The sequence below is a fragment of the Mastacembelus armatus genome, unplaced genomic scaffold, assembly GCF_900324485.2.
Source record: "Mastacembelus armatus unplaced genomic scaffold, fMasArm1.2, whole genome shotgun sequence".
Classification (NCBI taxonomy): Eukaryota; Metazoa; Chordata; class Actinopteri; order Synbranchiformes; family Mastacembelidae; genus Mastacembelus; species Mastacembelus armatus.
In genome coordinates, this window is record NW_022872939.1 from 2,024,076 (window position 1) to 2,038,226 (window position 14,151).

The following is a 14,151-nucleotide window of genomic DNA, read 5'->3' on the forward strand; positions in this document are numbered from 1 at the left end:
CTGCTAGCCTGCATGCTTGCGTTAAGGCTATTATTTCTGCAGCCTGTGCTGAGAAATGTGAAGGAAGTTGGCCTGCTGCACAGACATCCTGTTTTGACACTACTGCGAACCCACACATATTTTCTCCTTTGTCATTTTTAAAACAGGAACCATCTACAAACCACACTTCCCCTTCAGCTAAGGCTACATCTTTCAAATCACTACGGGGTTTACATGTCTCCTCAGTGTTTGTAATACAACAGTGTGGTGTGCCTTCTTCAGCTGTGGGTAATAATGTAGATGGATTGAGTGTAGAGCATCTTTTTATAGTCAAATGTGGCTGGGACATTAGGAGCGCCATGACTGACAGATGTCTGGCTGGTGACAAAAATGACATTTTAGTTTCTGTCAGAAGTAAGTCAACTGAGTGTGGGACTAGCAGTGTAAGTGGATGGAAAAGTACTACTTCTGCTGAGGCTTGTACTGCCATTGCAGCTGCACACACAGCTCTGACACAGGCAGGCAAAGCACAAGCCACAGGATCCAGCCTCTTAGAATAATAGGCTACTGGCTTCTGCTTTCCTCCTGACAACTGAGTTAGCACCGAGGTCATGAACTTCCCTTTACAATCTACAGTTTGGACAAAGGGTTTACTATAATCTGGAAGACTCAAGACCGGTGTGGTCACTAACTGTTCTTTTAACTCACAGAAAGCCTGTTCTCCTTCCGAGGTCCATTGTATTTCCTGCTTCATGGCCATCGGTGTTTCATAAATCAGGTCTAGCAGTGGTTGTGTTACTTGAGCATAATCTGGAATCCACTGTCGACAGTAGTTACACAAACCCAAGAATTGCATCATTTGTTGCTTGGTGACAGGTTTGCAGGCCTGCTGAATAGCTGTTTTCCTAGACTCAGTTAAGGCTCTGCCTTCAGGTGTCAGTTTATGCCCCAGAAACACAACCTCAGCAGCAGCCCACTGTAGCTTTTTTGGAGATGCTTTGTTGCCTGTTCTTTCTAAATGTTTGAACAGTGCTATCGCCGTGTCTTTGTTGTGCTGCTGAGTGTCTGATGTAATTAAGATATCGTCTACATAGGTCAAAATTTGGCTATGTGTGGGCACATGGAATGTAGATAAGCAATTTTCCAATTCTGATGCAAATATAGTGGGGCTATCAACATAACCCTGTGTCAACCTGGTGTAGGTGAGTTTCTTTCCCTCAAAGGTGAACCCAAACCATCCCTGTGAGTCTGGATGTACTGGGATAGAGAAAAAAGCATTACTGAGATCCACAACCGTGAACCACTTCATTTCAGGTTTTATATGGTTCAGCAGAGTTTGAGGATCTGGGACACACGGGGCCCTACTTTCAACTGCTTTATTTACTTCCCTTAAGTCTTGGATCATCCTCCAACTCCTCCCATCAGCCTTTTTCACTGGGAATATAGGGGTGTTACACTGAGCCTCTGGTGCCCTCACCAGGATCCCGGCATCAAGCATCTCTTGTACCACAGGCCTGATTCCCTGAAGGGCGTCTGGTTTAAGGGGATACTGCTTTATCCTAGGTCTATAATTGGATTTGGCCTTAATAATAACTTCTGGAGCTGTGGTCATTAGGCCTACATCAGTTTTGCTTCGAGACCAGAAACTGTCAGGCACCTCAGCCAAACATGGATCCACCTCCTCCAGAAGTAACACTCATTCTCGGTCATCTTCCCCCATGTGAGCACGGGGAGTGGCCGTTACAACCCAATTTAAGTTTTTGTAAAAACAGCTTCCCAACCTATTACTAAACCAGCCTCCTTCTTCTTCTTCATGCCAATCATAAACACCTTCAGCTTCATTTAAAAACTGCTTCAACTCCTCCCAATGCATATCATCCTTTTTGGATACTGACAAATGAGGATTAGGTGACCATCCCTTCAAGAGGCGCTTAGCTTCTGGAGGAAGACTAACAGAGCAGACTGCCTTTCCTTTCCTATCAGTATAAAGGGTCTTAAGCGTTATTCTCTGTGGCCCTAACTTCTCGAACTTCTGTACATAGTCAAAATCTGGACCTGGGGTGCGCTTATAATAGAGGGTGACATGCATCTGCCCTGGGGAGAGGCTTTCTGAGTGTGGTGGTTGAGGATCAGGCAGCAGGCGCAGGAGCTGCTCTCCTGTGCGTCCAGGGTCAGGCATGGGCAGATCTAGGGACCACCAGTAATGTGGTGCCCCTTGTTTCAGCACTACATAAGAGGGGATCTCCTCCCCCGGGCCTATGGCTGCCATCCCGGTGGTAATAGGTACTAGGGATATTTTTAACTTGCTCAACAAATCTCTGCCCAATAAGTTCACAGGACAATTAGGACACAAAACTGCCATTACCTTTTCCTGAAAGCCAGATGCCTCATCCTCAATCACAAAACTTTGGGAGAAACTGCAAGGGGTGACCTGTCCATTTGCTGACTTTACAAAAATATTTTTATCACCTCTTGTCACTCCAGGAATTCTATCCCTCAAGACTGTTCTGTCTGCTCCTGTGTCACACAAAAACTTTATTTTCACTCCGTTAATTTTTAGCATTCTAATGGGCATTACCTTATTCCCTTCTGCATTATAATAAGTTTCTACTATTTCTTCAAGGTCCAACATTTCGTCTACAGTGGGGCCTAGTCATGCTTGGGGGTTAAAGGGTCCCGGTCTCCTATACTCTTCTGGTCGTTTGCCTTCATCTCTCCCTGAGCTCTGGTTCTGCCCATCACAATCACGGGCAAAGTGTCCTGGTCTACCGCAATTATAGCATACATCATCCTTCCATTTCCTATTTCCAAAGCCTCTTCCTGAACTCCCTCTACCTCTGCCTCTTCCTCTGAATCCTCTCCTGCTGTACTGTGAAGGACCTCCTCCTCCCCTGTCACCCATGACATCCAGTAGTGCAAACACTGCAGCTTTTGATTGTTGTTCTGATTTATGTTTCTGTAAATCCTGGGCATGCTGTGCATAATTCATTATTTGAGTCACTCCATCTGTGGGTGTATTGATATTTAGCTTTCGGATGTGGTGGGTGATGGACGGAAGAAACCCACTCAGCAAGGCCTGTTTCAGTTGTTGCTGATAGGGGGAAGCGACAGTGTCAGAGGGGTCCAAACCACTGTTTGCCTTGAACACTTCCTCTAGCCTTCCTCTATACTCCAGTACATCTTCACCCTCTTTCTGTTTACACTGAGCGATAACTTGGTAATCTGGGGGTTTAATGAATGCATTTTTTACTCTATCTGTCAACAATGTAACTTGGTTGTCTAAGTTGTTGCAGATTTACAATCCATTGACGAACATTGGCGAAGATTTCCTGATCTAGTGTGGCTAGGACTGGTTAGGGCAGGTCCAGCCGTAGGAGGCAGGGTCGCAGCTGTCCTCGCTGCCCCCATCACAGGTGCGGCAGCCGCAGCCGCTGCAGCAGCCGCAGCCGCTGCTTCTTCTTGTTGAATTAACGCTTGTGGGCGCCCTACAAAATCAGCTGGGTCCTCTTGGAGGGCTGCTATGAGGGACTTTTATCTCTTCTCTTCTGCCTTCTCTTCTCAGCTTGCTCTTGCCATTTTACTGCCTCAATGAGCTGCAGTTTAAATTTATCAATTTTCTTAGGTTCTGCTATGGCCATTTCTGCTTTTAACTGAGTTACTAATTTATCGCATGCGCAGGTTTCCAATTTTCCAGGAAACTCATACTTTTTCTTCCATTCTCCTAAATATCTCGCTGATCCAGGAGAATAAGTGTTCATAAATTTAGGATCCACCGTTAATTGGGGTTTACTGTTTCCCTTTCCCATAGTTGCAACTTTGGCACAAGCAAACGATCAGTCACAACAGCGCGGGGATCGTCCACTGTATCAGGCTTCTACAGGTACTAATTACATGCGGATACAGCCATCCACCACACTCAACTTTTAAATTTTTACTTGTGCCCAACAAAATACACAGTTTTAAAAGGTAGTGACACTGCTCTAATCAGCCGACAATAGTCCGTCAACTACCATCAGTCACACGTTCTCATTCACTCACACGTGTTTCAGTATCCCTGTTACTTTCTTTTCGTCCCTGACGAATAGCGCTTTCACTTTTCAAGTGTCGAATTCATGAGGGTGGATTTTCTCGATCCCCTATGGGACCGACTGCGCGCAGTTTTCCAGTGTCCTCACGTCCTCCTCTTCACCATTGATGCTGTATTGGAAACCGGGCAGAAACACCAATAAATGTTGGTTCTAATCAAACATTTACACAGAGTCTTTCTTTCCTTTGATCTAGGTTGAGCTCGTGACTGTTAGGAGATGCACACTCAATGCTATCCCCGGCTGCAGCCCCAAGTCTCGCCCAGCACTCTTTATTTATACAGTGATGTGGTTACATAACTTCCAGGCATTGTCTCACTTTACACAATAGGTGAGAGTTGAAGCATAGGCTATCTTCAGAGTTCATACAGAGTTCACATCCATATATGTATATGTCTTGGTGAGTTGAGCAGAAAAACAGGAAACATCCCCAACTGTGACATTTACACCGTTATTTTGGTTGCTCAACTGAGGCATGCCTGGTTGCCCCCTTTGTATAAAGCTGTCTGCAAAATCCCTTAAGCTGCAAAATGACAATTCTCATAACACGGTCAGCACTTTACAATGCCCTTATTCTAACATTTTGAAAACCATTTAAAAACAGTGTTATAAACAACCCGCTTATTTAAGCGTGTTGAAATGCATTTTATATCAATCTCATACCCTCACTATCGTAATCACAGAGCTGTTTGCTTATCACACGCTCACGACACAGCTTGTCCTTCCTCTGCAGCCCCACCGGCGCCAGCGGACGCTCCGCGACTCTCGAGCGGCTGGGTAGCACAGGCCCGCTGGGGCTTCCTCTTGTTCCTCCGCTCGCAGAGCTCTCGACACCCACTACATCGCCAGATTGAATAAAAGATAATCAGCTACACACACACACCCCAATAAAACAATACTATTTTTAATATTAACTCTCCGTCACATGCATACTCACCCTGACTGTTTATTCCGGTTAAAATAGCGTGCTCTCTGCGTCTCTTTAAAGACAGGCGGCCTCTTTTCAGCCCTCCAGGATTTTCTGTGAAGCACACCAACATTTTGTAAAAACCCCAACTTTCTGCTAACTTTCTGATCCTGCTTTAAAACAGGGATACATGTAGGAATAACACTCACCTTTATCACGCAGGGGTACACCGCCATGATTATCCGCCTCAGCGATGGTCCCTGTTGAGCGGACCCATATTTCCGTTACAATCACCTCAGTAACAGCATCACCCCGAGATAAAACATATTATAAAAAATATATAAAAGACGGATACATACCTCCAGCAGATGCTGCTGATTGTGGAGAATCCTCATCCAACAACGAAATGGTTGCGGTACCTGACGGAGTCACACTATTTATATACAATGTATTCATTGCAGACGATCTGATATACACGCTATTAAATCAAGGAACAAACGACGCACGTACCTTATGGAAAGATCATCGTTGTTGTGCCATACAGTTCTTGCTAATAAAACAAGCGATAGAAAAGGCCCTCAGGCGCCTTCTGCAGGTATTTAAATACCTGCGACACATGACACACACACACACACCCGCATCGGTATTCACGTCAGCATGCCGCATCCCACAGACATCGCCATGACCAATAGGAAAATTGCGCCGCCCGGTGGGAGGAGAGCGTGACGGCGATTTTATGGTTTTATTATTTTTATGACTGTCATAAATAACGATCATAAAAAAGTGACCCCCCCCCCCCCCCGCATAGCCCAGACAACAAACCATTTCTATACTACTATCCAGATAGTAATGAGTTACAGTAATCTAGCCTTGAGGTAACAAATGCATGGACTAGTTTTTCTGCATCATTTTGAGACAGGATGTTCCTAATTTTGGAAATGTTGCGCAGGTGAAAAAATGCAGTTCTAGAGATTTGTTTTATGTGTGAGTTAAAGGACATGTCATGGTCAAAAATAACTCCAAGGTTTTTTACAGTAGTGCTGGAGGCCAGGGCTATGCCATCTCGAGTAGCTATAATTTTAGAATAGTTATTTCTGAGATTTTTTGGCCCAAGTACAATGACTTCTGTTTTCTCTGAGTTTACAAGTAAAAAGTTACTGGTCATCCAGGCCTTTATGTCAGTTAGACAGGCTTGAAGTCTGGTTAACTGGTTTGTGTTAACAGGTTTAATAGACATATACAACTGATTATCATGTACATAGCTGTGGTAATTAATATAGTGCTTACTAATGACATAGCCTAAAGGAAGAATGTACAGGGTGAACAGAATCGGTCCTAGCACAGAGCCTTGTGGAACTCCATAACTAACTTTTGTTTGTGTGGAAGGTTCATCATGGACATGAACAAACTGGAATCTGTCCGATAAATAGGATTGGAACCATTTTAACGCTGTTCCTCTGATACCAGTTACATGCTCCAGTCTCTGTAATAAGATGTTGTGGTCGATAGTGTCGAATGCAGCACTAAGGTCTAGGAGGACAAGTATAGAAACAAGTCCATTATCTGAGGCTAAGAGAAGACCGTTGGTGACTTTTAACAGTGCTGTTTCTGTGCCATGATGTGCTCTTAATCCTTAATGAAAATCTTCAAATAGTTCATTCCTGTGTAAGTGGTCTGATAGCTGCTTAGCAACAGCTTTTTCTAGGATTTTAGAAATAAATGGCAGGTTGGATATTGGTCTATAATTAGCCAAGACTCCTGGATCAAGACTAGGCTTTTTGAGCAAGGGTTTGATTACTGCAGTCTTAAAGACCTGTGGTACATAGCCTGATACTAGAGATAAATTTACCAAGTCTAATAAAGATGAGTTAATTAATGGCAGGCTGTCTTTAAGCAGTCTAGTCGGGGTGGGCACTAAGAGACATGTTGATGATTTAGATGAAGCAACTACTGATGTAAATTCAGAGAGATCTATGGGAGAGAAGCAGTCTAAACATAACTGAGGTCTTACAGATGATTCAAGAGCTACTGCAGTAGAAGATTCATTTATTGCAGGTATAGGAAGCATCTGCTGAATTTTATCTCTAATAGTTTTGATTTTATTTGTAAAGAAACTCATAAATTCATCACTGCTGAGAGCTAAGGGAACACTGGGCTCAACAGAGGTGTGACTTTTTGTCAGCCTGGCTACAGTGCTGAAAAGAAACCTGGGATTGTTCTTATTTTCCTCTATTAGTGATGAATAGTATGCAGTTCTGGCTTTATGGAGAGCTTTTTTATATGTGAATAGACTGTTTTTCCAGGCTAGAAAAATTTCCTCTAAATTTGTGGAACACCACTTCCTTTCCAGCCGTCATGATGCCTGCTTTAAGGTACGAATATGTAAATTATACCATGGGGCTAATCTCCTCTGATTCACTAACTTCGTTTTCAGAGGGGCCACCGTATCAAGCGTTTCACGCAGTGAGGTTACAGCACTGTCAACAATATGATCAATTTGGTAGGGAGTGGGATTGAAGCAGCTGCCCTCCACTATGTTTATACTTGGCATAGATGTAAATAAAGATGGAATAATTTTCTTAAATTTATTAACAGCGTTGTAGGATAAACATCTGCTGTAGTGGAATTTTCTTCCAGACGCTGCATGATCCATCATTTTAAATTCAAAAGTTATTAAAGAATGATCTGACAAAACAGGATTTTGGGGAAAAACTATTAGATGTTCAATTTCAATGCCATAGGCCAGAACAAGATCAAGGGTGTGATTGAACAGTGGGTGGGTTTGACATTTTGAGTGAAACCAATTGAATCTAATATAGAAATAAATGCAATGCTGAGGCTGTTATTTTCAACATCTACATGAATGTTAAAATCTCCCATTATAATGACTTTATCTGAACTAAGCACTAAATCAGACAGGAAGTCTGGGAATTCCGTTAAAAACGGAGTAAGGGACAGGTGGACGGTACACAATGACAAATAGAACTGGTTTTTGTGTTTTCCAGTTTGGATGTGAGAGACTAAGAGTGAGGCTCTCAAATGAGTTATACCTATTCTGAGAATTAAAGTTTAATAATAAGTTTGAGTGGAAGATTGCAGCTACTCCTCCACCTTGACCTGTGCTTCGAGGAACATGACAATTTTTATGGCTGAGGGGGGTTGATTCATTCAGACTGACATATTCATCCTGCTGTAGCCAGGTGTCAGTAAGACAGAGTAAGTCAATTTGGTGATCAGTTATCAAATCATTTACTAACAAAGATTTAGATGAAAGAGACCTGATATTTAATAATCCACATTTGACTGTTCTGTTTTTCCGTTCAATAAGAGGAGTGGTCTTAATTTTTATTACGTTTTTATGAATAACTCCTCTTATGTTAACATGTGATTTATTTGATTTATATGTTCGAGGGGCAGACACAATCGCTATGTGGTTTGAGGGGGGCGGCCGCTCTAAGGAAACTGCAGAGAGGCATTTTAGACTGAGTCTCTGCGCCCCGGTCCCCACTCTGGATTGTCAGGCTTTAGGTTGGCTAAAAAATTCGGCCAAATTTCTAGAGATGAGAGCTGCACCATACAAAGTGGGATGGATGCCTTCTCTCGCTACCAGACCGGGTTTTCCCCAGAAAGTGGTCCAATTGTCTATGAAGCCCACATCGTTTGCTGGACACCACCTAGACAGCCAGCGACGGAACGACGACATGCGGCTAAACATGTCATCGCTGGTCAGATAGGGTAGGGGTTCAGAGAAAACTACAGAGTCCGACATTAATTTAGCAGAATTACACACTGACTCAACATTAATTTTAGTGACTTCCAGTTGGCGTAATCGGGTGTCATTGCTGCCGACGTGAATAACAATTTTTCCATAATTCACGATTAGCCTTAGCCAGCAGCTTCAGATTTGACTCAATGTCGCCCGCTCTGGCCCCAGGAAACATTTGACTATGGTCGCTGGTGTCTCTATTTTCACGTTCCTGACTATGGAATCGCCAATTATCAGAGTCGGTTTCTCAGCGGGTGTGGCGCTGAGCGGGGAAAATCTATTAGAAACGTGAACAGGCAGGCGATGAGCAGTGGGCTTCTGCTTAGGAGTACGTTTCCATCGGATCGTGACCCAGGCAAATTCTCCGGGCTGCTCCGGAGCTGCCCTTGGACCGCTAACAGACCCTGAGCTCGGTGGCTCCACACCAGCTAACGGGGCTAGGCTAGCTGGCTTTTGTTCAAATGCCGCGCTTCCAAATCAGTGATCCTCGTCTCCAAGGCTAACAGAACCTTACACTTATTACAGGTATCATTATCGCTAAAGGAGGCAGAGGAATAACTAAACATGTGGCACACCGAGCAAGAAAGAGAGAGAGAGGGAGAGGCCATGTTAGCTAAGCTAACTAGCTAGCTAAGCTAACCGGTAGGCTGATGAGCGCTAAGTCAGGAAATAGCAGGTCAAAATAGAAAGGTACTTGACTAGTACTGCAATATAGCAGTTAATGAATTGTTTAGAGTTTAGTTGCCTAACCCTAAATTCTCTAGTCATTTATGATACAGTCACTCATCTATGTTTATTTAATGACACTGAAACTCCTTCTCCTATTACCCCCCTGAAGTCACATCACCTCTTCTCAACACATGGAGCTCTCCTGTAGAATCACCCCCACCCAAAGTGGGGCTCAAACCTAACCCTAACCCTGAGATTAAGAATATCACGCTCTACTGACTGAGCTAGCCAGGCTGTGTATAACACACATTTAACTGTAAATGTGGTATACTTGGATCCACCTATGTTCTGCCAATTGACTATCAGGTTAATGCAGAATATCTTTGCAGCTGATTCAATGTTGTTACTGTTACATGTACATATTCAAGTAGAAAATGACTTTACAAAGAGACATAGTACAGATAAAAATCAATACATGAAAACCTGTCAAGAGTGAGATTTGAACCCACACCTCCACCTGGAGACCAGAATACCCTGCTCATAGGAAGGAAGAAAACCTTGAGTGTGGCACCTTAGACCACACTGTTCCTGTTTAGATTCCCTTCTTGTCTCCTCCCTACATGCTCCTGTTCCATAAGGAAGATTCATTTTTGTCAACTCCTTTTCAGAGCCGCACTTCTTTAACACGCTGGTCTCATGTCTCAAGTGGGTTCTCAGGAGTCGCCCAGTTTCTGGATACTAAATATTCATTATCTATACCTGCTTATTCCTAATTAGGGTAACTGGGATCAGTTCTCTTTGGGTGAAAGGCAGGGCTACACCCTGGACAGGTCACCAGTCCATCAGAGGGACGATATTAAACATTACTTTTTAAAATGAAATAGTTAAATACTTCGAAACAACACATTGTTTTTTGTTTTAAATATCTCAAATTCAGTACATGAGCAAGTTGTTGTGGCCAAGTGGTTAAGGTGATGGGCTTGGAATCCATTGGGATCTCCCCATGCAGTTTTGAAGCCTTTCAGGAATGATCTGTTATTTATAAACACGCTATATTAACGTGTCCCTTAGTGGACTTTAAGGACTGAAAAAACTGCTGTGTGTGTTCCAGTTAGGTTAGGTTACTCTGACATCATGTCTCATTTGAAGGAGACAAACACAGTAGAGACAAACACAGTCACACTCACTCCTACAGTGCCCTCCACAATAACTGGCACCCGTGATTAAGATTGGATTAAGGATTTTAAGCTTCTAATAAATTCATTTTCTTTTTAAAAATAGAACCAAAATTCAGAAAAATGAGAAAAATCCAACCTTTAATTGAAGTACAATTATTCAGCAAAAAACCAAAATAACATTAACAAATAATTGACTTTATATGAAATCATGTGTGCCACAATTATTGATTATTATTATTGATCTTAATACTTCGTACAACCCCCTTTTGCCAACAAGACAGCACTTAATCTCCTCCTATAACAACTCACAAGTTTGGAGAATACAGAGAGAGGGATCTTTAACCATTCCTCTTTGCACAATCTTTCCAGATCATCCAAGGTCCGGGGCCCTCTCTTATGCACTTGTTACACCTCCCGATGGTGAGGACGTGTAGGCAGATTAAATGATCCTGTTTAATATGGGAAATCACTCAGCTCACTCTCAGCAGAATGACGAGTGGCTAGCTGTAGCAGTGAGGCAACACTTCCTCGGGCCACAAACACTCCGCCACTGCCCCCTACCGGTCTGGCAGGAATCCAACAGGCCAATGTATACAACCAATAAACAGGCAACACCAAGACAAAATTTTCATCAAAAAAAATAGAGATAACCCACAAATGCGACTCCCTTCACAGTGGGTCACACGCTCCCCGACAAAATAAAGTGGCTCCCGACATCCAAATATGACACTTTCCCTTCATTTTAAAACCAAATAATATAATACAATTATATTATATTATATTATATTATATTATATTATTATATATTATATATTAATACCCAATTATATTAGTTAATACAAATGTGGATGAGTGGATATATCAGTATACTGCAGTAGGGACCGGGTATGGCATCATAGCGTAAGACCATGTGTGGTATGGTAGTGTCTGATAGAATGCGTAGTGTGGCACTGGAGCTGGCTGCATTGGTATATTTTGGGTCTCACTAAGTCCAACAGAACTGACTAAAACCTGTGGCTGGTAGGTTGGCTGACCCAGATATTCATATGTCAAAGTTTTGGGGGGTCTTCTTGCTCTTGCTGACCTTCTTATTGACTCCCACTGAGGAACTGTACATCTTGGGCTGACAGGTACAGCTTGCTCAGGTTCACTTTCCCCCCAACGTCTGCAGTCATATTCCGCTGTCTGTTCATGCGCATCCTCTTCCTGTTCCCTCCTGTTTGCTTTTGATTGACTAACTTCACTGTCGTTTAATCAGGACAGTTATGCTCATTAATTTAGTATATAAAAATTTATCTCACCTTTTGGTGGATGTAGGGGCCCTGAGCGTCACCGTCCCGTCCTGCCCAGTCCTCCGCCACAGGCCACCTCACCAGACCTCCGCCGCTAGGCTCACCAAATGTCAGGAGTCTTAGACTCCCCCGTGCATGGTTTGTAGGTTGAAACCTGGAAGGAAGAGGAGATTTTGTGACCCAGAATGGGTGCCCAAGTTTGTTAGGTAAATCATAGGAGTGTTCATAAATTGTCATTGTCATTGTCAATTCATAATAGTGTTCACATAAATTTTCATCAAAAAAAAATAGAGATAACCCACAAATGTGACTCCCTTCACAGTGGGTCACACGCTCCCCGACAAAATAAAGTGGCTCCCGACATCCAAATATGACACTTTCCCTTCATTTTAAAACCAAATAATATAATACAATTATATTATATTATATTATATTATATTATATTATATTATATTATTATATATTATATATTAATACCCAATTATATTAGTTAATACAAATGTGGATGAGTGGATATATCAGTATACTGCAGTAGGGACCGGGTATGGCATCATAGCGTAAGACCATGTGTGGTATGGTAGTGTCTGATAGAATGCGTAGTGTGGCACTGGAGCTGGCTGCATTGGTATATTTTGGGTCTCACTAAGTCCAACAGAACTGACTAAAACCTGTGGCTGGTAGGTTGGCTGACCCAGATATTCATATGTCAAAGTTTTGGGGGGTCTTCTTGCTCTTGCTGACCTTCTTATTGACTCCCACTGAGGAACTGTACATCTTGGGCTGACAGGTACAGCTTGCTCAGGTTCACTTTCCCCCCAACGTCTGCAGTCATATTCCGCTGTCTGTTCATGCGCATCCTCTTCCTGTTCCCTCCTGTTTGCTTTTGATTGACTAACTTCACTGTCGTTTAATCAGGACAGTTATGCTCATTAATTTAGTATATAAAAATTTATCTCACCTTTTGGTGGATGTAGGGGCCCTGAGCGTCACCGTCCCGTCCTGCCCAGTCCTCCGCCACAGGCCACCTCACCAGACCTCCGCCGCTAGGCTCACCAAATGTCAGGAGTCTTAGACTCCCCCGTGCATGGTTTGTAGGTTGAAACCTGGAAGGAAGAGGAGATTTTGTGACCCAGAATGGGTGCCCAAGTTTGTTAGGTAAATCATAGGAGTGTTCATAAATTGTCATTGTCATTGTCAATTCATAATAGTGTTCACATAAATTTTCATCAAAAAAAAATAGAGATAACCCACAAATGTGACTCCCTTCACAGTGGGTCACACACTCTCCTTTTCAGTTGACTCAGTCTGGGGACTGAGATAACCATTGGAGGAGCTTGATTTTGTGTCTGCTGAACCATTTTTTAGTAGATTTTTCCACATGTTTTGGGTCATTTGTGTGAGATTATGCTTCTGCAATAAAAACTACATATATTTTGCAGCTTTTACCACATCTTAATCAGGGGTGCCAATAATTGTGGAGGGCACTGTATGGGTAATTTCAAATCACCTATCAATCTGACTGTTACGGTTCTGCCAGGTTTTCCCCCTGGCAATCACCTCAATTCATCTCACCTGTGCCCAAGTCCCTCACCTGCACCTCATCTGAACTCTCCCTCTGGTATATATACATTTCCCACACTCCAGTCTCCGTCCGATCTCGTAGCTAATCGAAGTGAGACACGGACTTCACTCCCCGTGGTTTCCAATTGTTGTTCTTATGATTCCTGTTTCTACGTTCCTGCAATAAAAGATACTTTGAGGACAACACTTACCTTTGTGTCAGCCTGGTTCTGTTACAGGAGATCGGACTGATAAACCGAGCAGCTGGATGGATCCTTTTTCCAGCGTCTAAATACCAACTCACCGGGATGGATGCCGAGATCTTCTCCCGGACGCTACCGCTCCTGTCGGAGGCAATCCAGCAGGTGGTTTGCTACCGGGACATCTTTACCTCCCTCACGGTGTTTACCGACAGTCTCCTGGGTTCCAAGGGTTGCCTGTCTCAGGAGGGTACCGACCGGCTAGTCTACCATGTCCAAGATCTCAGGTTGGTTCTGGAACAGTGCCTAGATCAGTGCCTTCCCATAGAGGAGACATGGAGATTTTGTGACTCCGCCGCCCTATTTCTGTGGCCAGGGTCGCCACCAACAGCATCCCGGTCGGATTTGTCACCTCGACAACAACAACCGGGTCGCCACTGTCGGGGAGAACCAGCCCTGAATTTCCCCGAGCCGCCTGGTCACTCACCTTTGGCTACGGCGTCTCCAGTAGCACC